The 27,355-nt window shown below is 45.4% G+C and overlaps 1 protein-coding gene across 1 annotated transcript in view; it reads left to right on the top strand.

Annotated features, from left to right (window-relative positions):
- The window catches only part of LOC124545518 (LIM/homeobox protein Lhx1), a 463,560-nt gene that overhangs the window by 396,654 nt on the left and 39,551 nt on the right, over positions 1-27,355 (top strand). The window lies entirely within an intron of this gene.

Genomic DNA, 27,355 nt, shown 5'->3' with positions numbered 1-27,355 from the left:
AAAATGTTATCACTTTACAGCGAACTGTTCTGACACTGAGTCACAGCAGTGACAGCAGTATCTATTGATTTTTGGAAGTAGGGGGGCTGTTCAATAAAGAATGATCATAATTTTTTTTGACAACATACCTTTACTCATCCTCATAATTTGGTAGTCCTTAAAGTAGTCTCCCATGAATGCGTTTCTGCCAGTCTCCAAATACATGCTGGAAACCATTTTCTGAGAGGTCTTTCAAAATCGCCTCCGCAGACTTCTGATGATTGATAATGCCTCCCACGAAGGCGTTTCTTCATGTTTGGGAATAGAAAAAAAGTCACATGGGGCTAAATCCGGACTAAGGGGGGAGTGAGGGAGCAAGCAAATGTTCTTTATCCGTCAGAGGGTCATCAATCAGCATGATTGCCTTCGTTGTAGTTTTGTTTTATACAAAGATACGAACAGCGGTATGACTTATGTTGTCGCAAATGCACTTGCTGTTTGACGTGGGTCCCGTCTTGCTTGCCGCACAATGTAGCTGTCAACTGGTGCTCCTCTCATTCGGGCAGCAGCGCCTGTGGTTCGGAATACTCTCCACGGACGTGAAACTGCTTGGCTACACTCGTCGCACTTCATCCCTCTCCCAGTTTCCAGACGATTCTTCTCTGTCTCAACTCATCCAAACGTTGTCGCCTGGCACGTTGTAATGAAGAATAGCTTTACGATGCACTGTAACTTTTCCCTGATTGGCACTGCCATTTCCCGTTCCTTCAACTGCCTTGTGTTGCGCGGCCAGCCCCTTTTGCCACTACTATTACGGTGGCACGCCATGTGACGTACAGCTTCCTGTGCACGCCTGCGAGACCTCGGGCAACATGCCTCCGCATTTTCATTCGCTTCCACGGAGTAGTTAATATGTTACGTTAGTATTATGTACCTTCAGTTTCAGTTTTTCGGAGCAATGTCATGGAGAAACCCGTATGAAAATCTCTACAATAGTTCTTGACATTAGCTTCTACCTCAGACAGAAAAAAGCAGCGAGAAACTTTATAATGTGTATAGATATAAGGTACTTCGAGTATTTATAAAATAGTCAACATTTCCCTAAAGGTGAATTTTGAAAACAATTACTATCGGATCGAGTGGGGAGCTGCAGATGTTTACACAGTTCTGGCAGGTAGTAATTCGATTCCTTGTACAGCCATCGAGATTTATTTTTCACTGATTTCCCTATAAAGCTCAAAATAAATACTGGCATGTCTCCTCTAGATCAGGTGGACTTCCATTCCGCGTCTCGCCCAGTCCGAAGTAAATGGTTCAAATGGCTATGAGCACTATGGGACTTAACTTCTAAGGTCATCAGTCCCCTAGAACTTAGAACTACTTAAACCTAACTAACCTAAGGACATCACGCACATCCATGTCCGAGGCAGGATTCGAACCTGCGACCGTAGCGGTCGCGCGGTTCCAGACTGAAGCGCCTAGAACCGCTCGGCCACCCCGGCCGGCAGTCCGAAGTAAGGCTTCGCCTCTAATGACGATGTCGTCGACAGGACGTCAACCGCTAAACTTTGCTCGCTTCCTCTAGGTGCTTATCGGAGTACAAGACGGCACCTGCGGAGTGTTTAGATGACTTGTCTACCTGGCGCTTCCGCAGGAGTCGACCGCCGAACGGCAAGCTTTGCCAACTCGCTTCAGCGGAAGGGCGAGAAGGCGCGTAAGGCTGGGGGCGCGAGTAAAAGGAAACGCGGAAGGGAAGGGCACAGCTATGCAGCAATCTCTGGCGGGAATGTTGTAATTATCAGCCGGCCCGGCCGCTGTCATAACACTAAATCTGCCGGCGCGCTCCTCCAGGAAATGGAACCGCCGCAGCCGGCGACCAAATTAAGAAGGAAGCAGTTTGTCAGCGCGCCAGGAATGCCGCGACCCTGGCGCCACTCCCCGTCTGCTCTAAAAATTGCTAGAAATGCTTCACCCAACAGCTGATGTGGGAGCGTCTAGCCGAGAGTGTGGGTCCGACTGGGTTCGTCTAAAGTGGGGACCGCACAGGGCTCTGGTCTCGGCCGGCTGCTTTTCTTGGTGCGTGTCAGTGATCTTGTGAAAGACGTGTAAGGTAATGTAAATGATTTGGCCAATAAGGGTGATCAGTAACTTGCGCACGTGGATTTCTGAGAACAGATTAACACGTAACTAAAGCAAAACATAACGCGTACATACAGATTTTACTCTTGTAAAAACGAAATTCTACTGTCCCGAACAAGCCGACCATTTTAAATTATTAGGATTGAGCGTAGATTAAAAGCTTTGTTGGAAGTTCGAGATCTTGCGCAGAAGCTTAATGCTGCTATTTCCACTATAAGAATAATCTCCCGTGCTACTGATACTGTCGCTGTCGCTTCTACGAACGTCGTTATGCTCCCTTCCGCTCCCACAAGTTCACTACTGTTCTCTACGTGGTTCAGACGATGAAAAACGCTAGTGATTTCATTACTAGGTAAGTAAATCATTTCAACAGCAGCGTACTCAGACCCAACTAATAAACACTCCCACACTGGAGAAGCGTTTTTTTTTCATTTGTTTTCCCGTCAGCATTCGATAAATGAAGCAGTTATTTTATGGAAAGTGTTCGGACACTTAAGTTTAACTTAAACTGTATTTTACGCTTTATTTTGTTATGCTTACCTCACCAGCTAATTCATACGCCCACGATAGCTGCTCATGATATACCATATTGTCCATTTCTCAAATGTTTTGATAAGTCTTGTGGCGTTTAGAAGAGAATTACGCCTACGGTAACTTGAATTCAACTGGTCATTTCATAACCGATAAAAATGAAAGAGCAGTTTCCTTTAAATCTGTACGATCTTTGGATAGATTCCCATTTGACGTGTACTGTCCAAAGGGAACAACTTTGCTACCTCACGCTATTCCTCTATATCCACATGTCCAGAACACTCAAACTTCTCAAGAAAGCCGTAATAACTAAGCAAATAAACAGATCAATTCCAAATTTCGCGAGTAATTTTGTGCAACATGCAGAAACGTAACAAAAACTAAATATTATTGATATTTACATTCTACAATGACCGAAACGGAATTAAGCATTCATTTAATTGATACTGAAAATGTTTCATAGTTTCCACGTCCAGTACATGGTTCTCACTCCACCCACAGATTGCTCCTTTAAATAACTATCGTTCTGCCCTGTAACAGATCCGTATGAAAATATAGTAAGTGATCGTCACGTTTTCAGCTCATCCCCCAAGACACCACAGTGTCGTGTGAAGTCTCACACGCTGCTGCAGCTGCGATCCATGTATTTCTAGTGGTGTGCGTGACCTAGTGCTCCAACGATTATCATGGCGGAAGTTAATCCGCGGACGATAATCGAAATCGGCACAGATACACTTATAGAACAGTCTTACGATGAATCAGCACCCAAGGTTTCATAGAGGAGAGGTCGCAGAAGTTGACGTCAGTGCTCCAGCCTAATGGATACCTTGTAGCAGTAGAATTGCATTCAGTAATATTCTGACATTCATCTGATGAACTGGTCAGTGTAAAACGCTAACAGATAATGCTCTGCTCCATCAGCTACCTGGCAATTGCCTCATAAATTTCCACAAAGGTCAAACAGCATAACAGTTCACAGTTTCTATGGAAACAAATCTAGATTATAAACTTAATTAAACCTCACCATTTCGTCGTTTTAAAGTAGCTGGTAGCAGCACTGTTTAATATGAAGCCTGCTGCTACTGACATGGACGCACCATGCCTGTATAAAGTGTGAAATGTCTAATTAGAGTCCTAAATGTGTGCACGGAAACATACTCGCAGTCTTCTGATTTGTTTTATGCGGCCCGACATGAATCCTCTCCTGCACCAATCTTTTCATCAGAGAAGCAACTGAAACCTACGTCCTCAGTTATTTGCTGCATGTGTATCCAATCTCTTTTCTTTCTCTACTGTTTTTCCCATCTACAGCTTCCTGTAGTACTATGCGGTTCTTTCCCGATCCTGCCCTATCATCCTGTCTCTTCTTCTTGTGAGTGTTTTCCGCACTTTCCTCGCCGATTCTTCGGGAACCTCCTCATACCTTACTTTACAATAATTCTGTCAAACAGAAACCCCGCCCCAGACGCCTACCTCCGACACCCAACACTGGTGGTGCCCAGCTCCTAAATTTAAGTTTTTAGCAATTCTAGAAACTGTTTAAATGTTGAGGTCTTTCAGACAGTCAGACTCCAACACCAGAATGGCTGGCTTTTGACTCAAATGTGGTCAGTCTCATTGCGTACCCCTCTTCTCCCGCTGGTAGCATTTCCCTGTCCCCAGCGAGGACTAGGAAATGATATTGGGAAAATCTCTTGATGAAGAGGAGCAAAAGCAGATTACAATATTCAGTCAGCCCTACAGCTCATTTTATGCGGATTAAGGGAAAATCAAACCATTCGCTCCAGGTTGCTAGGAAAAGTCAGGTCACGGCTCGCTGAAATTCCACTTTACGTCTCATACAACCAAGCTAACGCCATCACGGTGCGGCCATCTGTCATTTCAGATTAACATCAGCACCGGGTAATTGATCTTCCGCACATCAACAACATCAGTACGAAGTGTGACCACTACGGACGTGAATATGCTGCTGCACTCGTGCATGGAGTAAACAGGCTATGAATTTCATCTTGGGTAGTCCCTTGATGTGCCGGAAACATATGTTTACTTTCATAACAACATTCTTTCCAACGTTACCACAGTCACGCTCTATAGCTACGAATAAGCGGACTGACAGGTCAGTGAAGACTCCATACGATCCTCGAGCAACCTCTGGTGTGAACTGCACGGAGGAGTCACGCTGCAGCAAGCCGAGGGTATGGCAGTAAGGACTATTCTTGCCACACACTGGCCAGCGCTAAGCCTGTCTTCAACAATTAGCAGTCAGACCAGCTGACATAACCAATAACTCTCCACATCAGTCTTCAAGGAACTGGAGAGGCATGCGTCACTACAATGCTATTTTCTACGATCTTACATCAGGTCGTTTATACACATGCAGGTATACATGTGACCACCAGAAACAGAAGAGAGGCCCGTAAAATGTCACTCAACGCCTAACTGACACTGGCCCTACACAGCGCAAGTGTCTATTGTCTGTAGTGTGGCGTCAGTGGAAAACGACGTATGGCCACTCGAGATCTAAATCCAGATTTTAGCATCAAATCTCGATGATTCGTGCTGATACACTGCGTGTAACCCCGCTCGGATTTCACCTGTTGTCACTGGTCTATTCGTCAGAAGAAGCTGATCAGTAATATACAAAAGAACGCAAAATAAAACTGAGGATTTGTTAGACGACGATCAGTTTGGCTTCAGGGACGGTAAAGGTACCAGAAAGATAGTTCTGCCTGAATAAAAATCAAGACAAATGGTTCAAATGGCTCTGAGCACTATGAGTCTTAACATCTCAGGTCATCAGTCTCCTAGAACTTAGAACTACTTAAACCTAACTAACCAAAAGACATCACACACATCCATGCTCGAGGCAGGATTCGAACCTGCGACCGTAGCGGTTTCGTGGTTCCAGACTGAAGCGCCTAGAACCACTCGACCACCAGCGGGGAAAAAAAAAATAAAAAATAAAAGACACGTCCATAGGAAGCAATGACGCAAATAAAAGAAACGTTCAGGAGTGGGATTAAAATTGTCCGTGAAAGGGTATCAGTGATAAGATTCACTGATGACAATGCTATCCTCCGTGAAAGTGAAGAAGAACTGCAGGATGTTGGAATGGGGTGACAGTCTAATAACGTGGGATGGAGTGAACAGTCTAATTAAGAACAGAACATGTATTGACAGTAAACTGAAGAAAGATGAAAGGAATGAGAAGTAACAAAAATGAAAACAGTGATAAACTGAACATCAGGATGGGGGATCACGAAGTAGACGAAGTTAATTAATTCTGCTATCTAGACAGCTAAATAATCCATGACGCACGGAGGAAGGAGGACGTAATAAGCAGGCTAGCACTTACGAAAAGGGCATTCCTGGTCAAGGGAAATCTAGTAGTATCATAGGCCTTAATCCCGGGAATAAATTTCTGAGAATGTACATTTGGAGCACAGCATTGTATAGTAGTAAAACATTGACTTTGGGAAAAGCAGAAAAGAAGACAGTCGAAGCACATGAGATGTGGTGCTACAGAAGAATATTGAAAATTAGGTGGACGGATCAAGGCAAGGAATGATGAGGTTCTCCATGGAATCGGGGCGGAAAGTAATATTTGGAACACACTACCAAGAAGAAAATGGCTCTGAGCACTATGGGATTCAACTGCTGAGGTCATTAGTCCCCTAGAACTTAGAACTAGTTAAACCTAACTAACCTAAGGACATCACAAACATCCATGCCCGAGGCAGGATTCGAACCTGCGACCGTAGCGGTCTTGCGGTACCAAGAAGAAGGGGCAGGATGGTAGGACGTCCGTTACGACACCAGGGAATAGCTTCCATGATACTAGAGGGAGCTGTGGAGGGCAAAAACTGTAGAGGAAGACAGACATTGCAATACATCCAGCACATAAACTGAGGGCATGGGGTGCAAGTGTTACTCAGAGTTAAAACGGTTGGCACAGGATGTTATTCAGGATGTTATTCAATCTGTATATTGAGCAAGCAGTAAAGGAAACAAAAGAAAAATTCGGAGTAGGTATTAAAGTCAATGGAGAAGAAATAAAAACGTTGAGGTTCGCCGATGACATTGTAATTCTGTCAGTGACAGCAAAGGACTTGGAAGAGCAGTTGAACGGAATGGACAGTGTCTTGAAAGGAGGATATAAGATGAACATCAACAAAAGCAAAACGAGGATAATGGAATGTAGTCGAATTGAGTCTGGTGATGCTAAGGGAATTAGATTAGGAGTTTTGCTATTTGGGGAGCAAAATAACTGATGATGGTAGAAGTAGAGAGGATATAAATGTAGACTGGCAGTGGCAAGGAAAGTGTTTCAAAGAAGAAGAGAAATTTGTTAACATCGAGTATAGATTTAAGTGTCAGGAAGTCGTTTCTGAAAGTATTTGTATGGAGTGTAGCCATGTATGGAAGTGAAACATGGACGATAAATAGTTTGGACAAGAAGAGAATAGAAGCTTTCGAAATGTGGTGCTACAGAAGAATTCTGAAGATTAGATGGGTAGATCACATAACTAATGAGGAGGTATAGAATAGAATTGGGGAGAAGAGGAGTTTGTGGCACAACTTGACGAGAGGAAGGGATCGGTTGGTAGGACATGTTCTGAGGCATCAAGGGATCACAAATTTAGTATTGGAGGGCAGCGTGGAGGGTAAAAATCGTATAGGGAGACCAAGAGATGAACACACTATGCAGATTCAGAAGGATGTAGGTTGCAATAAGTACTGGGAGATGAAGAAGCTTGCACAGGATAGAGCAGCATGGAGAGCTGCATCAAACCAGTCTCAGGACTGAAGACAACAACAATAACAACAACACAGGAAAAGAATTCGCGGCGGATCGCATCAGATCAGTCTGAACACTGACAACTAAAACAAAAACGATGGATCTGTAGCTTCTCTAATCGCCAGAAAGTTGTCCTGGGCCCATGTCGTCAATAGTCATTGCACACCGTCAACTGTGTGATGTCACTATATTTCTCATGTAAATCAGTTGACACTACCCAAAGGCCAAACGACGGCGAAAAGCTGTACGTACACGTCCTACAGGCACGCTTTGTAGCGGTCTCCGCCTGTAAGTTTCGGGCAACACAGCCAATAGCCACCATGTACACACACCGGTTTTCACCTGTAAGAATGGCTCTTTTTCTGTACGGAAAATACTGAAAATAAGCTCGCACAAGTTTGAAATTTTAATCAACACACCCAGACAGTTATGGAAATATTCGAATATTAGTTACGTAGTGTTCGGTCACGGTTTTCACGGAGTAACACTTCTATTTACATCAGCGTAGTGAGCATTACGTGGAACGTTGGACGTTTGGGGCGTCGCTGACGGTCCGGGCAAGCCATCAGGCAGAACCAGCAGCGCATGTGAGGCGCGGGGGCGTTATCTGTTGCTCGGCGCAGCGGCGGGGGTGACGGCGAGGGATGACGTTATTAGCCGCGGGCGGGGGCGGGCGCGCGGGCAGCGCGCTGACAAATGACAGCCGCGCCGCATCCGGATGGAGCCGTCGCGTCCCGGCAAGGCGGCCGGCGCACAATGACCAATTTATTTCACGGGCGGCGCTGCGCTCCCCTCGACGCCTGCCAACTGCACGCCGAATCTCTCCCTCCGCCTATCGGTCAGGCATTATCGTGCCGTCTGGGCTCCTGGAGCTCAACCGCAGGGGCCCAGGCCATCTTTTTCCCTCCCGCGCCTCCCCAGCGATTACATCAGGTCGCGCTATTACGTATCCATCTCAGAGACAAATCACTTAATACAAGCATAAAATCTTTCACTTCGGATTATGACCAAGTCAGTTTCCTACGAATCTCTCGACGACGTTCCTGTGGTCCTGTCATGGTCGCCATTTGTGTGTTTTCTATCAACCTTCCGCAAGTGCGAAATCTATCTATAGTCTGGATTTTAAAACTTAACCGTTCTGCGAAACACAACGTTTCCTTTCTTTCTTCTTCCCCCAAAAGTGTATCAGCACCTATTCTGTGTCGTTACAGCGAGCACAGACGCGTTCGGGCAGTGAGTCTGGACCATAATTATGGCGAGTGTTCAAAAATGGCTCTGAGCACTATGGGTCTTAACATCTGAGGTCATAAGTCCCCTAGAACGTAGAACCACTTAAACCTAACTAACGTAAGGACATCACACACATCCATGCCCGAGACAGGATTCGAACCTGCGACCGTGGCGGTCGCGCGGTTCCAGACTGAAGCGCCCAGAACCGCTCGGCCACACTGGCCGGCTGTTCAGTATTACGTTCCTCATCGACTGTGTGAATTCCGATATTCGCCTACTGATGTATTTGTCATCGTGTCGTTACTTTTCTTGCACAAAACATTCGCTGTGATTATTAGTAGCTCATAGTCTATAAGCAGATAGGTAGCCGAACATACTTTCGGTTTCATCTATCTTTGTAAAAGAAATCTTTAAAATTTAAATATAGTTTCTTATCCAGAATGAGATTTTCACTCTGCAGCAGAGTGTGCGCTGATATGAAACTTCCTGGCAGATTAAAACTGTGTGCCTGGCCGAGACTCGAACTCGGGACCTTTGCCTTTCGCGGGCAAGTGCTCTACCGACTGAGCTACCCACGCACGACTCACGCCCCGTCCTCACATCTTCAATTCTGCCAGTGCCTCGTCACCTACCTTCTAAACTTTACAGAAGCTCTCCTTCGCAGGACTAGCAGTCACGCGGTTCCGGACTGAAGCGCCTAGAACCGCTCGGCCACCGCTGCCGGCTATAAAAGTGTGATAGTGAAGTAAAATAAATACTGATATTTGTGTATTTAAGTCAGTATTACGGCAACTACGTTCAATAAACCAGGAAACAAATTTCTACAATGAATTTTTGACCAGTGTTAATCCACGAGGCCGATACCAGCAGCACTTTTTTGATAGAGTTTGTATAGTATCTGATGGTGTGCAGAAACATGCCTTTCCTCAAACATTTGGCTAGTGTTTCTCATACACCTATTTTCCTGCCTAATGTGCTCAGCGCCGACTTAGAAATAACGTAGTTCGTTAGATAACCGTTCTAGTATTAGACAGAAAGTTTTCTTGGTGCATCTATCACTCTTTCATTACAAATTATCAATTTATTTTCTAGTACCATTCCCAAGGAACTTCCTGTTGTAGGTGTCTTGGAGGAATTGCTGAATGTCATACAAATGCCGGCCGGGGCGGTTCTAGGCGCTACAATCTGGAACCGCGCGACCGCTACGGCCGCAGGTTCGAATCCTGCCTCGGGCATGGATGTGTGTGATATCCTTAGGTTAGTTAGGTTTGAGTAGTTCTAAGTTCTAGGGGACTGACGACCTAAGAAGTCAAGTCCCATAGTGCTCAGAGCCATTTTTTAGTGATACAAATGTTACAAACTTTAACGCTTTACCGATATATCACCAAGCATAAGATAAGTTAGGGAAAGATTTGGTGTGGTGTTTCTGGTAAGGTGAAAAAGCTGTCCTGGCATTCATCATAACTTTCGTGAGAAGTACAAAGTAAGTATGGAGCTTGGAATTAAGCTGCTAGCTAGAGCAGTCTTTTTGTGGATCAAATGAGCTGGAGGGCGTGCCCAGGACAACTCCCAGTACGGCACTGTGCAGCTCAGGAGAACCTCTGCGATCCGGCTACTATGCTTGAGCGTATACTTAGTGCAGTGCTTCCAGACCTTTGGTTATAAATACAGCAATGCTGAGGGCCTACATATACGGTATGTCTTTTCACTCAGGATACGATGCTAACAAAATCGATTGGCACGTTTAACGATTAGCCTGGCCAAATTTAAATATTTCTGCATTAACATCGTTCATATCTGAGTGGCTCTTAACAGATAACCACACCTAGCTTAATACAATATTTAATTCGAGGGGGTGATAGGTTTATTGAGACTAACACGCATTCGCAGGACTGCGCAAGACCCTCTGTCGTCATGGAACGATATAGCAGTAGTTTCAGGACTCAGTGTCATGGAAATAACTCGTTCTCTGAAAGACACACAGCGAATCATGAAAAATAGTATAGTCAGACTATCTAAACCAATGGCTATTAAAAAAATATGCTTTTCCACAATCTCGTAATGATAATACAGTTTTACGCAATCAAGGCTGTCAATGTTTGCATTTATCCTTAAAACCGCAGTACAGGCTGATAAGTACAGGGCGAAGTACAATGGAGGCTTCAGATACGAAGCGCTAGAGCAGATTAAAAAGAATGAAAGAGGAAAGGGCCTGGTACTTCAACGGATTTACCCCACTAGTCATTTCTACCCAAGTAAAGAAATCATGGGACACTGCAATCAGGATGGCATAATGGAGAGTTGAATCCATACTCCCGAATAGAAGATCAACACCTGCGCCATAAAGTTATAGGTTATTTAGAGAGTTTCACCACCGAAGAAGATTGTGAATATCCGAGGTGGAGTGTAGCAATCCTTAATATCCTTCCAGATTTATAAATGTTGTGCTACGTAAGTTTTAATGTATTGCTTACCCAGATGGAGGTTTGTCCTTGCCTTGAGAATGTGAAAGGACGTACCTCCCTCATCAAACACTCTGAGTGACCTTAAACTACGCAGAAATGAATGTAGCAGAGCAGAAAATGTGCGACCATGCCACAGACGTGTTTTCTGTTCGAATGAGTCAACGGAATGCGACCGGAAGCAGCTACACCCCCACAAAACACTATGCTATGCAAAGATGAATGAATTGGTGCAAAAAGTATGCGTCCATGCCGCAGACGTGTCTTTTGTTCGAATGGGTCAACGGACAGAACTGAGCGAATGTCGACGTGATGTTATTGTGGGGACCCACCAGTTGGAACAGACCATTTTTCTCAAGTTTACGTGACAGCGTCCAGTGAAAGCTACGACATTGAGAAGCGGTGTCGGCAAGCATAAATTCCAATCAATGGTCTGGCACGCCTAAGAAACGAGTTGACAGCGGCCATTATGTTGGAACTTATCGTCGGATGCATGGGTCAGTTATTGCAGACGACAGTCGCTGTTGCCCAGATCGTCAGCAGAAACGATCCACCAATAACCGATAGGACTCTGTTTTCATTACTATATTGCTACACATAGGCCAGTTACCCAACAATGAAAGCTAGAGAGTTAGACCCCTTAGACAAGTGTAAATAACGTCATCACTGGTCTACCTATCTGTGTAACAAGGATGATGATTTCAATGGAATGGTGTTACGAAAAAAAAGGTATATCCAGTTCTGTAACAAATAGAAAAAATAATTAACGTAGAAGATAAGTTACCCTGTAAGGCAGTACATTCCAGGTTGTTAATTGTATATATTGATCAAAATATGAACAACAACGCGCATATTATTGAGATTGTCGGACAGCGAGGTTAGCAACTTGTCTCTCCGCATAACTGCTAGCTTCAGAAACAAATGAATACGACTAAACATGTTTGACACATCTCCATTCGTTGATGGCTTATGGCATAATTTTCCGTGGCATTTCCTCAGGAACTAAAAAAAGGACCGATTGCACATATTTGAAAATATGCCGGATCAACGAGGTTGCGTAAGGCAGAAGGCCGTATTGCATGCACAAACATGGAAGTGACTTCTATCCTGCAGAGGATGGAAAATGGCCGATGATGATGATTATTAGTATTATAATGACTGATTGGTCGAAAGGCCAAATCAAATACTCCGTTGCGGACCGAATTAGCTTGTTACTGACACTTTTAGGTAAATAGTACATTTGACAGCAAATATTAATAACTTTACTATTTTCGGCCATGAGAGCTAATTAATGTTTATCTATTGATGAAGGCGCCACTTCAAATAGTTAGACATTCAAGAAACGATTCAACACTAACTTCGTAATATACTTACCCGCTGTAGATAATCTTAGAAATAATCGAGCACAGTTTTAAGGCAACAGTATTGCCTACAACTGCAACACTAGACGAAAAAAAGACACGCCTATATTTTCTTTTTTCTTCTTTCTTATCTATCTTGTGATTGGTTTGAACCAGCTCACCACGAATCCTCTTCCTGTGCCAACGTCATCATCCCAGGGCACTTATTTTCAACTTCATCTCAATTATTTGTCCGACATATTCCAGTCTAAGTCTTCCCCGCGATCCTTCGCACATATTTACCCGGGTGGGGATTGGGAAAGGAGGCAAGACTCTGAAACTACCACTTTTATATGCACTACCGGTAGTTGGTTAGTTTCGAGACTGGTCACGCCACAAGAACTAAGTTTTGTAGATGACACAAAAAAGTTATTATATCGAAAAGAATTGTTGATTAGACACTCACATCTAAGAGTATACGACAATAATTATGTAGTGAATTTTTTCTCGGAACGTTCCCTAAGTATCATCGTGTAAGCTATGCGCGGATGTCTTAACATATCTAGGTGGTAGCCTTTAAATCGACCGCGGTCCGGTAGTATACGTCGGACTCGCGTGTCGCCACTGTCAGTGATTGCAGACCGAGCGCCGCCACACGGCAGGTCTAGAGACACTTCCTAACACTCGCCCCAGTTGTACAGCCGACTTTGCTAGCGATGGTTCACTGACAAATTACGCTCTCATTTGCCGAGACGATAGTTAGCATAGCCTTCAGCTACGTCATTTGCTACGACCTAACAAGGCGCCATTATCATTTGCTATTTATCTTGTGATGCATGTACCGTCAAACCGATGTTCACCAATTATGGATTAAAGTTAAGTATTCCAGAAGCTCCGTACTTTTTTACTAGACTCAACTCCTTTAACTGTTCCAGACCTCACGCCAGCCTGCGTGAGCTCAAACGCGTGCCTTTCGGCTATCTCATAGTGGCTTGGCTGTCTTGCCAAGTCACAACAGAATGTAAACCGAAATCGTTCCTTATGGACCAATCCTCTTTATTCCATACTTAAATCTGGTAGAATGTTTGTGTAACTGCCAAATATGTGATCTGTCGTATTGAATATGTTTCAATAGCTACGTGAAAAATGTCACAGTTGACTATTTGTTTTCATAGAGTCTAAGCCACTGTTGTTATGTAAAATGTAAATGGGCAGCATGTAGCCACACACTGCCTATACGAAACGTGTAAAATATGTTGTTTTCATAGAGTCTAAGCCACTGTTGTTATGTAAAATGTAAATGGGCAGCATGTAGCCACACACAGCCTACACGAAACGTGTAAAATCTGTTGTCTTGTGTCTGCACAAAGCTTCGAAAACCTTGAGCTATCCCTGTCATCGGAACGCAGCACTATAAGGCAGCACAAGTAAACGAGGATTCCGACTTGGGATATGATGCGCTGCCGAGACCAGAGGTCAGAAAGTGCACAAGCGCCGTGTTTTCTGCCCGCCCACCCCTTTCATCGCGAACTTTAAAGTATGCGCCCTCTGTGCCTTCTGTTCGTTGACAACAATACCACTGCGGCTACACAAAAACTCGACTCGCAGAGAGGAGATAGCGCGGCCCCCTTCCTTTTGGGCGCCCCTCTGGGAACAAGAGGGGAATCAGCGCAGGTAGCCCGCCGACTGACCGCCGCAGGTAGCCCTCAGTGACACCGCAAACAATGCTCCCGAGGGGCCCGGGCCGCGACACGCCCACCCCGCCGCGCCGTCCTGTCACTCTCACTTCTCTCCCGCTCAGCTTTGCCTTTTCCGCAGTTGAGAGAACTTCTGGACCAACGCCAAAAGTGGACAGCCGTCTAGCCGCAGCAGATGAGCAAACTCTGAACAACCGAGCGAACCGATCCGTGTTCTGCTGCGGTCAGGCGTGTACAGGGTGTCCCACAAATTTTGCGACAAGGTTCCAGGGGTAGCAGAGGATGTGTTGAGGAACGAATCGAGGACAGGAATCCCTATCCGGAAAAGTCATCCAACGACGCTACATAGCGTCGAAGTTATAGGCGCTGTCTCGCCCTGTTGTTTCATATTCAGTCATCGCGACTAATAGCCACAATCGCCAGTGGAAGACAGGCCTTGTCTTCTACGAGGGTAATCCCAAAAGCAAGGTCTCCAATTTATAAGTACAAAGACCTTTTTATTTCTACAATGGTTTACATCAGTTTACAGCTTGAACATTTAGCTATTTTTCGACAGAATCACCATTTCTGTCGATGCATTTTTGTAGACGCTGTGGCAGTTTTTGTATGCCCATGTCATACCTGCTCGCCGCCATGCTTTTCAGAAAGTTATGAACCTCTTCTTTCACCTTGTCGTCGGAGCTGAATCGCTGGGACCACAATTAACTCCGACAGGTACTGTGAGACTCTGAAAAAACTCAAACGGGTAATTCAGAACCGAAGAAGAGAAATGTTGAGCAAAAGCGTACACATTCTCCATGAGAACGCTCCCCCAACACATCGCTCGGCAAACCGTTGCTCTCCTGCAACAGATTCAGTGGAGCATAAACAGCCACCCACACTATAGTCCTGACTTGGCGCCCTGTTCCCAAGGTTAAAAGAACATTTGGCCGGAAAGCGATTCAGCTCCGACGACGAGGTGAAAGAAGAGGTTTATAACTTTCTGAACAGCATGGCGGCGAGCTGGTATGACATTGGCACACAAAAACTGCCACAGCGTCTACAAAAATACATCGACAGAAACGCTGATTATGTCGAAAAACAGCTGTAAACTGATGTACACCATTGTAGAAATAAACAGGTCTATGTACTTATAAAAAAATAGCAGACCTTACTTTTGGGATAACCCTCGTACAAATGTGATGCTCTGTTGCCTCGGTGGACGACGGTTGCGGAACGGGTCTCCATCTGCGGTTCATTTTTCTCCTGTATTCCGAAAATCATCGAAGGTTTCAGTGAATTCCAGGAGAAAAATAAACTTAGGATGGAAACCCGCCTCCGAAATCGACTTCCACCAAGGCAACAGACCATCGCATTCACAGAAGACAAGGCATTTCTATGCAGCAGTTAGCTCCGTCTTCTCCACTGGCGATCAATGAGTTACAAGCAACATTGTGAGACGTTCCGCATGCGATTCGTCAGCGTACGAAGTCACGTTTGCTGCCAAAGGGGTGACCTAGAGGCATAGGCCGGCGATTTAACTTCGACACTCTGTAGCGTCGTTGGATGACGTTTCCGGACGCGGGTTTCTATTTTGGATTTGTTCCACAATAAACCCCCCTCCCCTCCCCCACAAACCTACGAAATTTGATGCAACGTTTCTGGGACGTCCTGTATATCTTCGCACTGTGCTCATGGCTCTGTAATACTTCGTAGCTCTAACGTCCAACTATGGGTTTTGTAGGTAAGTGTGACAGGTAATGAAAGAGTTTCGAAAGTTTTCAAGCAGACGCGTCGGTTAAGAAAAGGATCCAAGAAAATTCTCTTCGTCATCAGAGTACCGTTTGTGATACAGGTTGATGTTAAGCGGCCTATGTTTTCGGTGCACGAGAATGCTAAAGCCTGTGAAAAAAAAAAAATATGTTGTCGACGTCAGTTAACAGTTTCAGTAAAAAAAAAAGAAAAAAAGAGGCCACATTTTCACTAACATCTGAATCCTATGGAAGAGAGATTTTGGGATTAGAGAGTGCAACCTTCCAAATACGAAGACTCAAATCTGAAATAAAACTAATTCTAGTTTTGTTAGGTGGCGTGCTCCAAAACTATTGAAGAACGTTTACAAGGAACGGTATCACGAATGGTCACAGATTTGTTTCACTTGGAGGAACATCACCAAAATGATGAAAATGTGAAACAGGAGACGCTTGAAGAGGGAACCCAACAAAAGCCTACGTACGAATAGTAACGGAGGAATTTAAAAGGTTCAGCGAAGAGGCGACTAAGCTACTCACCGCAGATGCAAGTCGTTTTTCCCGCGGTCCATACGCCAATGAAACGGGAAGAACTACTAATACGTAGTACAATGAGTTTTCCGCACTCCATGTCTACAGTGGTTTGAAGAGTATCAACGCATATGTGGAGATTACTGTAATGCCTGTAACGGAATGCCGCTGCCACTGGAATGGCCCTGTTCCCACTTTCCGTTCTTGGAAGTGACTTATCGAGTTGAGCGTGGGTTCCGTACCAAGGCATAAATTCCAGCTTCACAGCGGGTTTGAACTGCACACTCGTCGGAAAGCACTTGTCTATTTTTTTAAGTTGTTTTCACGGTTTTGACTGACTTCAGTAATTTTAAAGTAATTAAGCTCATTGTCGCCACAAAAACGAAGAATTACAGGGTAATCTGTCAATACAATTTTCATTTGAAGTATAAGGAAATAGAGACCCTGGCGACGGCAGTTTTAAGGCAACTTTCAGGAGCCAATATAACTAAAAATACTGTGAAGAATATGGAATGATCTCAATTTTGGCACTAGAAAGACATCATCTCCTTCCTCGTCAATTACTGTATGGAACAATACACATTACCAACTTAGGCACGGCAGGGGAAAAGCACTCTCGTTGGTACTGCAGGGCTTAAGACATCTTCGATCACTAATGAATGGCGCGAAATTAGCACCACGTATTCGAGAGGACCATTCGAGTTTTTGGATAGATTAGAACGTGTGAAGTTAACATATTCCCGACTAAACGACTCCGACTAAGGGCGTCGCTGTATGTTGGATCTTCTCTATCTCTCCTGTAAGTCCAATCTGATGAGAATCACATACTGATAAATAATACTAAAGAATCAGTCGGATATGCGTCTCGTAAGCCACTTGTCTAGTGGATGAGTTACATATCCGTAAGATTCTTTCTATGGAATATGCTTTTCCTATTATTTGCTTTACGTGCTCAGTCAACTTAAGATCGTCCTAGATTTTACTACTAGATATTTTACGGTATACAATATTTCCAGCAGTTTGTCACCAACATTGTAGCTGTGCAGTAGTGGATTTCTTCTTTTATGTATACGCCGTATGTTACATCTGTTTTCATTCAGCGTTAGTTACCTGACCCTGCACCATTCATCAATCTTATATCGGTCATTTTGCAAATCGATACCGTCTTCTGACGATGTTACTTTCTTATAGACAATCACAGCGAACAGTCTAAAGGAGATTCTGACGCGTGCTACTAGATCATTTAAATACAATGTAAACACTAGCGGTCCTATCACACTTCCTTGTGGTACTCTGGAAATCGCAGTTACATCAATAGATTAAGAGCGACGTGTTGAGGTCTATCTGCAAGTTAGAAATTTCGTCTAACAGGTCCACCTGGCATTCTGCGCATATTAACGTCCTCTTCACGCGTATGATTCGTCCACCGTGCGCCGTTAAAATAGAGCCCCCTGCCCCATTGCAGCGCCGCTGCAGGGTCTGTGGGCATGCGCAATGGCCCCAAACTTGGATAATTTGCGTACCTGATCTCACTGTACTTGTTTGTGACCTTTCGCGTTTGCACTATTCTTCCCTCTCGTTGCACTATTTTCACTGCTGCTGAGTGATGTACACTATGTGATCAAAAGTATCCGGACACCCCCAAAGCATACGTTTTTCATATTAGGTCCATTGTGCTGCCACTTACTCCATATCAGCGACCTCAGTAGTCATTAGACATCGTGAGAGAGCAGAATGGGGGGCTCCAGGGAACTCACGGACTTCGAAGTGGTCAGGTGATTGGCTGTCACTTGTGTCATACGTCTGTACGCGAGATTTCCACACTCCTAAACATCCCTAGGGCCACTGTTTCCGATGTGATAGTGAAGTGGAAACGTGAAGGGACACGTACAGAGCAAAAGCGTACAGGCCGACCTCGTCTGTTGACTGAGAGAGGCCGCCAGCAGTTGAAGAGGGTCGTAATATGTAATAGGCAGACATCTATCCAGACCACCACACAGGAATTCCAGACTGCATCAGGATCCACCGCAAGTACTATGACAGTTAGGTGGGAGGTAAAAAACTTGGATTTCCAGGTCGAGCGGCTGCTCATAAGCCATACATCACGCCGGTAAATGCCAAACGACGCGTCGCTTGGTGTAAGGAGCGTAAACATTGGACGATTGAACAGTGGAAAAACATTTTGTGGAGAGACGAATTCCGGTACACTATGTGGTGATCCGATGGCAGGGTGTGGGTATGGCGAATCCCCGGTGAACGTCATCTGCCAACGTGTGTAGTGTTGACAGTAAAATTCGGAGGCGGTGGTGTTATGGTGTGGTCGTGTTTTTCATGGAGAGGGCTTGCACCCCTTGTTGTTTTGCGTGGTACTAGCACAGCACAGGCCTACATTGATGTTTTAAGCACCTTCTTGCTTCCCACAGTGGAAGCGCAATTCGGGATGGCGATTGCATCTTTCAACACGAAGCACGGCATGTGGCGGAGTGGTCACACGACAATAACATTCCTGTAATGAACTGGCCGGCCGGTGAGGCCGTGCGGTTCTAGGCGCTTTAGTCTGGAACCGCGTGACCGCTAGGGTCGCAGGTTCGAATCCTGCCTCGGGCATGGATGTGTGTGATGTCCTTAGTTTAGTTAGGTTTAATTAGTTCTACGTTCTAGGCGACTGATGACCTCAGTAGTTAAGTCGCATAGTGCTCAGAGCCATTTGAACCATTTTTGTTTGTAATGAACTGGCCTGCACAGAGTCCTGACCTGAATCCTACAGAACACCTTTCGAATGTTTGTAACGCCTACTTCGTGCCGGGCCTCACCGACCGACATCGATACCTCTCCTCAGTGTAGCACTCCGTGAAGAATGGGCTACCATTCCCCAAGAAATCTTCCAGCACTTGACTGAACGTATGCCTGCGAGACTGGAAGCTGTCATCAAGGCTAAGGGTGGGCTAACACCATAGTATTGAATTCCAGCATTACCGATGGAAGTCGCCACTAAGTTTTAAGTCATTTTCAGCCAGGTGTCCGAATACTTTTGATTACATAGTGTATAAGAGCCGGAAAACTGCGTTTTTATGGCAGTTTCGACAAAATTTAACTTGGAAGAACTACGAAGCTGAGGGACTCAATCTGCTGCAAAAATCACATAAAACTTCTGGAATTCACATATGATATACATATCTGTGCTTTCTCTGAGCATATTGAATATCTGTTCTTAATTTGTGACAGACTGGAGTTACGGTTGGTTTCTTGTATTTTGTGAAATTTTCGCGTCCATGAAAGTTTACTACTTGACAACTGGCAGACACAATGCGCACTGGAGGTGGCAACGCAGTGTAAGGGAACAGTGCAAAAAATGGTTCTGAGCACTATGGGACTCAATATCTGTGGTCATAAGTCCCCTAGAACTTAGAACTACTTAAACCTAACTAACCTAAGGACATCACACACATCCATGCCCGAGGCAGGATTCGAACCTGCGACCGTAGCGGTCGCGCGGTTCCGGACTGAGCGCCTAGAACCGCTAGACCACCGCGGCCGGCGGGAACAGTGCAAGTACAGTTGCCACTGGTGTGCTAGAACAGCCCGCCAGCTACTTTAAGTTGAGCAGTGTACAGTTTTGAGGGTAAGACGCGGGCTGTGGCGTGTGTGCCCGGGGCTATCGCTGACCTCGAGGCTCGCCCCAGCTCGGTGCGGCCGGCCGGCACATCAAAGCGGCGCCCCGCGGCCGCCGCCGCAGCGGGGGTCCGCCGTTCACGCCCCCGGGGCCCCCCGCGGCGACCTTCTGTCAGCCCGGCCGGCCCACAGCCGAGGGCCGCACAAAAGCCCCTCCCGCGCCGCGCCGCTCGCGACGCCAGGCGCCGTTTGTTTGATATCGGCCGGCGCGGCGCGCGCCGAGCATCTGCGTGGACGCGTCATTACCCGTGTTTACCCAGTCGCGGGCAATAGTACTTTCGCTTTGCCTTGCCACGACCGTCTGATGTGATTTGGCGCTTCGTTCCGACACAACAAACATACAGATGATGGGAAGTGCTTACAGCTCAAGTGTAACGACAACAGTACAGGGTGTCTCTTTTAAATCTCCCACATTTCAATTGGCACAGAAAAAATAACTACAGTTAACGCTACAATGAGAATCCACCATATGCTAAAGCATTTCAAAGAATTCCCACGTCAGACACGCCAGCTGTTGTCACCGGATCGGAGCACGGTCATAGGAAATGAAAATGGTGGTGATGTACATGTTTCTTTTTAAGGTATCATGATTTCTCTGGCTATTATTAATTTCTACATGAACTGTGAAATGTCTGCCATTATGTTTATTCAAAGTCCGCCATCTTTGAAACTCCCGGCATACAAATCTCCTTCATCGACACAAAGCACAGTCCTCGACACAGCGTCAACATGGAATTCCCACCTACGCGGTCGGCCTGGACCACGCGCAGGGGCTACTCCTCTTGCTCCAGCTAATTTTCGGCACCATGCGGTTGCTGACGAGCCCCGGCGCCACAACTCGCTCATTACCTAATAATCATTAACGGACTAGTACACAAACTAATGTGAAACTGTGTCTGAGCACAGGGCACATGAATGCTCTCTGGAAGACTGCAGACTGGTAAACAAAAAAATGGTTCAAATGGCTCTGAGCATTATGGGACCTAAGATCTGAGGTCATCAGTCCCCTAGAACTTAGAACTACTTAAACCTAACTAACCTAAGGACATCACACACATCCATGCCCGAGGCAGGATTCGAACCTGCGACCGTAGCGGTCCCGCGGTTCCAATCTGAAGCACCTAGAACCGCACGGCCACTCCAGCCGGCACTGGTAAACAAATCACTTTCCCAAGTCTAGGGAATTCACAAAATACGCACATACTGGATAGCGTCAACTCTAGATCCCAATATGATAAAGGAAAGAAAGATAAAACACAACAGCAAGTTTCTAAACAGGCTCACAAATTGTGAGCTATGCAATGCAAAGATATACGCAAATGCTAAACCTGACGCTTACTCGAAAATCGCTGAAGGCGCGTCGAGCTGCAGCTGTGCACCAAACAGCAACTCTGCAAAACACGACACACAGGCAGCCGCCATGTGCTCACCCATAAATGGACACCTCTACACTCCAAGAGAACCACCACTAGACTGTCCCTCACAGTCTCAAAATTACCATACGAGAGGAAGAAGTTGCGATGTTCGCCACTGTGACAACTGAAAATCTTCCCCTTTCATCCTGTGAATAAGGTAATCTTGCAGAATTTTGTCATCCATCATCTGTTGTATACTCTGTTAACAAACTGAAGTTGGCAGAATACTGTCCATCGCCTTATGATTGGCGGAAAGATATCTGGGCGCATAAATGCTGCTCCCTTCCCATTCTCTTAATGGGAGCATAGTGGTGGCCCGGCTTTCCTGCTTCCGCCTTCTGGACCACCTACGGGCTTTGCTCAAATCTCTCAGGACCACTCATCGCTAGCACGCTTTTGAAGGGCGCTTTTAGCACTCTGGCTTAAGAAATACTCAAAGCGCCTTACTCATGCAACTGGTTGCTGCGAGAACTTCTGTTGGGAAATGTATCAGAATTATGCTGTTCTCAACCCACTGTCGAAGACATGCAGGTGACACACCTCTCCATATCCCACGAACTAAGGAAAACACGAGCTAATATGCTAGCATCCATAGGTTCTGCTTTTCCATTCAGAAAGTTCACGGGAATACAACATGAAACCATTATATCTGTAGTTGCTTAGCAACTTGTGACAAACCTGTGTCGTCACAACATGTAGATGTGTACTTATGATTATTAAATAAATTCTTTGAGATGCTCTAGCATATCGTGCAATTTCATTATCGAATCTACTGTAGTTTGTTTATTTTGTTTCCCCTGGGTGTTTGAAATATGAGAGGTCTGAAAGGGACACCCCCATATTACTGAATTACGTTTCTGTGCGGTGACGACTGCCGGTAGTGTCCAACTACCAGAACGGTGTCCACGCCACAGCTCAGGCCGCAAACCAGCAGGAATGAAACAGAACTCACAGCTGCCACAGAGTATCTTCCTGATATAATGTCACATATCAGCCAACGACTCGATTGAGCACAGTGCTGTAGGCGGTGCAATACTGGCACCAAGCTGTCACGTGACCCTCTGCCACTCACCTTAAGCGGTGTGTAGGTGCCACTTTGTGGTATGTAATCAGCGTGGTAAGACGGGTCGACTGTGAGACGTGAAAGGATAGCAGACATGAGTTACTTAGTCTGCACGTGCCTGAGACAGCAGCGTGAATGACACTGCCCAGTTTGCTGGTGTACGACTGTGGACTATCCAACGAGTCTACAAGGTACGATGCGCCATTCGCAGCCATGTGACATGGCGTCAGAACAGTGAACGTAAATAGCTCATAAACAACGGAGACTGGAGGTGAGTGTCACGCTGTTATGTCCGCACTATAACACAAGAAATATTCCGTGATAACCAAATTTATTTGACCTTCTGTCACTCAAAACAAAACTTAAGTTCGACTACACAACACCTCGATGGCTGTAGTGCCAAGGAGAAATCAGAGCCACTAGTAGAGAATACAAGCCCAAACCACTGCCAACCAGTCGATACCGCCGCGTCGCAAGTTTCCAGCCAGGGAGGCCACAGTACGGTTCGGTCGTCGTGAATCCAGCAGCCGAGTAGTAACACAGTCATCGTCGAAGATTGGTTAAACGGGCTCAGGGAGCTCGCTTAAATCCGCAGGTCCGGCCAATCAGAGTGTCGGTAGATGGCGCCCTTATGCGGTTGCTCACTCTGGTGGCAAGGGCAGCGCCGCCAGGGTAATCCGTATCCCTAGAGGTGTGTAGGCTGCCGCTAACCCCGCGACGACGCGTTCACTGGCGCCAGTTGTGGACATCGTGTGCGGCGCCAGTGGTACTCGCCGTGTGCCGCGCGTGTTGTAGCACGCCGCGCCGAGTTGACGGCTGCTGTGCGGCGGCCGATACGACACATGCCTAGCCAATCACAATCGGTTTTGAAACCGCCAGGAATTGCTGCCGTCAGTGAATGCAGGTCCGTCGCAACAAGTTTCCTATTGAGCAGAACGAAGGTAACTGCATGTAGTAGCCATTTGCTGTCGGGTATGTACCAAGCCAACGGACAGTCGATAGTCGGCACGACCGCTTCTTACAGACAAACTGAATTATACCGTGCTAACGTTTCGTACGCTCGACACTTTTACCGGATATCATACGTTTATTCGACAACATTTACTGATATTAGCTGTCACTCAACGTCCTTGGATAAGTCGTGCCTGCATCAGTAGTCCTGCTTATTACTGCTTAATTGTTGCAGATTACAGAGCAGCTTCCTGGGGACCTATGAAGACATTAGACTTATCTGGAACCCTCGTTCGAGGTTACGTGTCCAGAAGCGGCGCTAACACGTGCTGTGCGCGGAAACGCATCAGATAAACACAGGAGCGCGGCTCCGCAGAAGCACTGCTTTGGGAAGCAGGTTGCCGGCGGAATTATAATTACCGGAGCGCGTGAAAAACAGGCGCGGATAGCATCTAGAGATGTTTCCCTCTGGCGCTGGCCTCGCACGCCGAGTCTTCACGCCGTTGTCGAAAGCTGCCGCAAGCCGGGCTGGGCGGCGGGGCGTGACGGCAGCCGCCTGCGATCTGGTTAGGGAGCTCTCTGGAGAACTCACTGCTGGCGGGACAGCGAGGATGCGAGAGCTGCCTCTCGATGTTTTCAGGATGGGGAGGTACAGAGTTATTCAGAACTACCTGCAGGGTTTCACAAGACGGAAACCACGAGACACACAGAAAACTACCACATATCAGTGTGTAGAACACATCTCCAAGTTTCGATTCCTTACATGCGCCGTGGCATAGTTGCACTAGAGGACGGGGGTGTCAGAACATCTAGACAATTCATCCGTTCCGTACTGTCGCATCCAATTAGTTGGTGCGTGCTGATAAGCAAACCAGTAAATGAGATTCCGAAATACACTGCCGTCGCTCCTTCCTGAGCATTTCGAGTCAGCGACCTTAGTGAACTGCACGCACGTATTGATGTTAGCTACATCACAAGCGGTGCGTATATTCACCATCTGTACTATGAGTTACAAACATGGAGAGATGCTGTATCCACTGACACGTGTGTATTTTCTGTACTTCCCGTGCTGTCGTCTTTTGAAACACCAGAGGTAGTTACGAATAATGTTGTTACAACTCATGTCTCGTGGCAAAGAACATGGCGGAACATTCCTAAGTGTGGAACAATCCCACAAATTGTACTGATTGGCGATTCCATGGAGTGCTGTGAGCACAACGACCACACATGTTAAATTAAAAGGAAGGTCAGCGTTGGCCGTAATATTGATGGTTTATTGATAGCAAAATCGATTTTCAATCACATAGTGATCATCTTCAGTGCTGTGGTGTACAAATTAAACTCGTAGGCACTGGTATCAAGTTATTATCAGTAACCAAAACTGAGAAACGATTACAGTAATTCATTGTGATCGTTTCTGAGTTTTGGTTAGTGATAATAACTTTATACCAGTGCTTATGAGTTTAATTTGTACACAGCAGCACTGAAGATGATCACTATGTGATTGAAAATCGATTTTGCTATCAATGAACCATCAATATTACGGCCAACGCTGACTTTCCATTTAATTCCACAAATGAAATTACATAATCAGAAACAGTCTGCAAAACTAGTAAGCTTGTTGCAGGATAGATTGAGCTGAGAAATAACAGCGAAGAAAAATTAGCGTTGATGTTAGCCCATCAGGTCGTTGTGCAAGCAAATTCAAGCTGTCCGCGAGATACAACTAGTGTCAGTTGTTTTCATCGCGTAAATGATAGCGCACGAGACTGCTCAATATTCGGTTCGCGTTCGATCCTTACTACCGTCCCATCGCTCTCTTCTTCGGTTTTAGGAAACCAAACGAAAAACACCTTGAAAATCATTTCTCAGCACAACCTACCCTGGAACACACTTACAAGCTTTTCAGACTCTTTCTCACCACCCTGTATATCTCAAGATAAGGGTTCTGTTTTTGCTTCGTCAGCTGAAACTTTTTCTAGTAACTATCGTCTCATTATCTCTGTAATGAATCAAAATAACAGAAAAATTTCCATTAAACATGGGCTCTGAAACGCATACCTTAAGTGATAAGAGCACTCGTTCAATAGAAAGGATGAGTTTCACATTAGTAAAGACGAACAAGTGCTCGTATCTCTTAAGGTATACACTTTATAGCCCATATTTTCAGCACACTTTTTTCTTGTTTTGGTAATACTACCCCTTTTGAAAAAATGGAAAACAAAGGGCGACCAGAGAAAGAGATATTTCCCACAGTAGCGAAGATGAACAAGTAGCCATAGCTCTTAGCGTATGCATAACACAGCCCACTTCTGAATGTTTGTCGGGAGAGTTCTGCTTCATCCTCTCTATATTACGGAGTGTAAACAAAGCAAACAGGATTAATATTTATGAATAACCGCCATACTTACTGACACAGCTTCCGGCACAAAGAGAAGATACTTAACATATTTTAACAGAACACAAGTTTGCAACAGCTTCGACTCATACGCCAAGCTGCTTCGTACCAGTATTTGTCATGTTGATGGAATAGAGCATTAGCGAGCGCGTTGTTATATATTTTATTGCCATCGATGGTCACATAAACTGTTCGATACCTACAGCGATAGTGACTGATTAGATAACTAGACATTACCTGTAACTCAGCAGTACTTCTTAGCTCATGGCTGCTTCAGAACGTGCGAGGAGTGAAAGGACCTTCTCTCTTCTCAGTCCTATCCTCTTAGAGACGCGTAGTCTCATGGAAATGTTCAACTCCTAGCTTACTGTGACATAGCCATCGGCCAATAAATTTTTATTGTCTGTTGATAATGGCTAGTCAATCGAAACTGGTAGAGCCATTACAGAATTTATGCGAGCACTGACTGCAACAAACAGTGTACATAAGTCAAGAAGCTATATGAATTTAGATGAGAACTATGAAGTGGAGAGGGCGGGGGTGGAGCATAAACATTCGGTCTCACGTGCAGTGTCTCGTGTTGCAAATATGAAGATAATGAACCGGAAAAAGCAAGTATAATTTTCCTTACAAAAGAGCACACGAATTACTAATCGCGAAAATGCAATAACCTGCCGAAAACTGCGAATACCAAACAAACCAAACCAAATGAACTTTTTTTAACCATAAAATTTAGCGTCGTTATTGAACAAACTGTGCCCGCAGCTCGTAGTCGTGCGGTAGCGTTCTCGCTTCCCGCGCCCGGGTTCGATTCCCGGCGGGGTCAGGGATTTTCTCTGCCTCGTGATGGCTGGGTGTTGTGTGATGTCCTTAGGTTAGAGCCATTTGAACAAACTGTGAACAATAATTGCAGTTAGCTATCTCCAAATAGAGTGTAAATTCAGGCCTCTAAGGGACTTTAGTTTTTAGTAACGAACCGGGAAACATGAATGGAGTAATAAAATACACCTATAGCAAATTTTAATTGTACATGGATAGTACAACAACAATGATTTATTTTGAGAAATATACGTAAATGTGAGAAGCGTAAGGAGGCAACTTACACTGATGTACGAAACTTCAGGAAAAAAGTGTGTTTCGTATGATGTGTCACACAACTCGATGTAACTTGGACCGTACGTAAAAAGAACTGTTACAATATAGCACAATAGGTAGCTGAAAGAAATGTGCGATGGGACGAACAGGAACGACACTTTTATTCAAGGCCAAAAATTACACTTAAGTTATGGGGATTCATGATGGTCCCTTGTACATCGCAAAAAGCGAGACATTTCAATACCTGGAGATCTATATGAATTTAGATGAGAACTATGAAGTGGAGAGGGCGGGGGTGGAGCATAAACATTCGGTCTCACGTGC

Source organism: Schistocerca americana, chromosome 8 (assembly GCF_021461395.2).
Source record: "Schistocerca americana isolate TAMUIC-IGC-003095 chromosome 8, iqSchAmer2.1, whole genome shotgun sequence".
Taxonomy (NCBI): Eukaryota; Metazoa; Arthropoda; class Insecta; order Orthoptera; family Acrididae; genus Schistocerca; species Schistocerca americana.
Note: the sequence above shows the minus strand (reverse complement) of the source record. Positions and strands in the feature narration are given on the sequence as shown.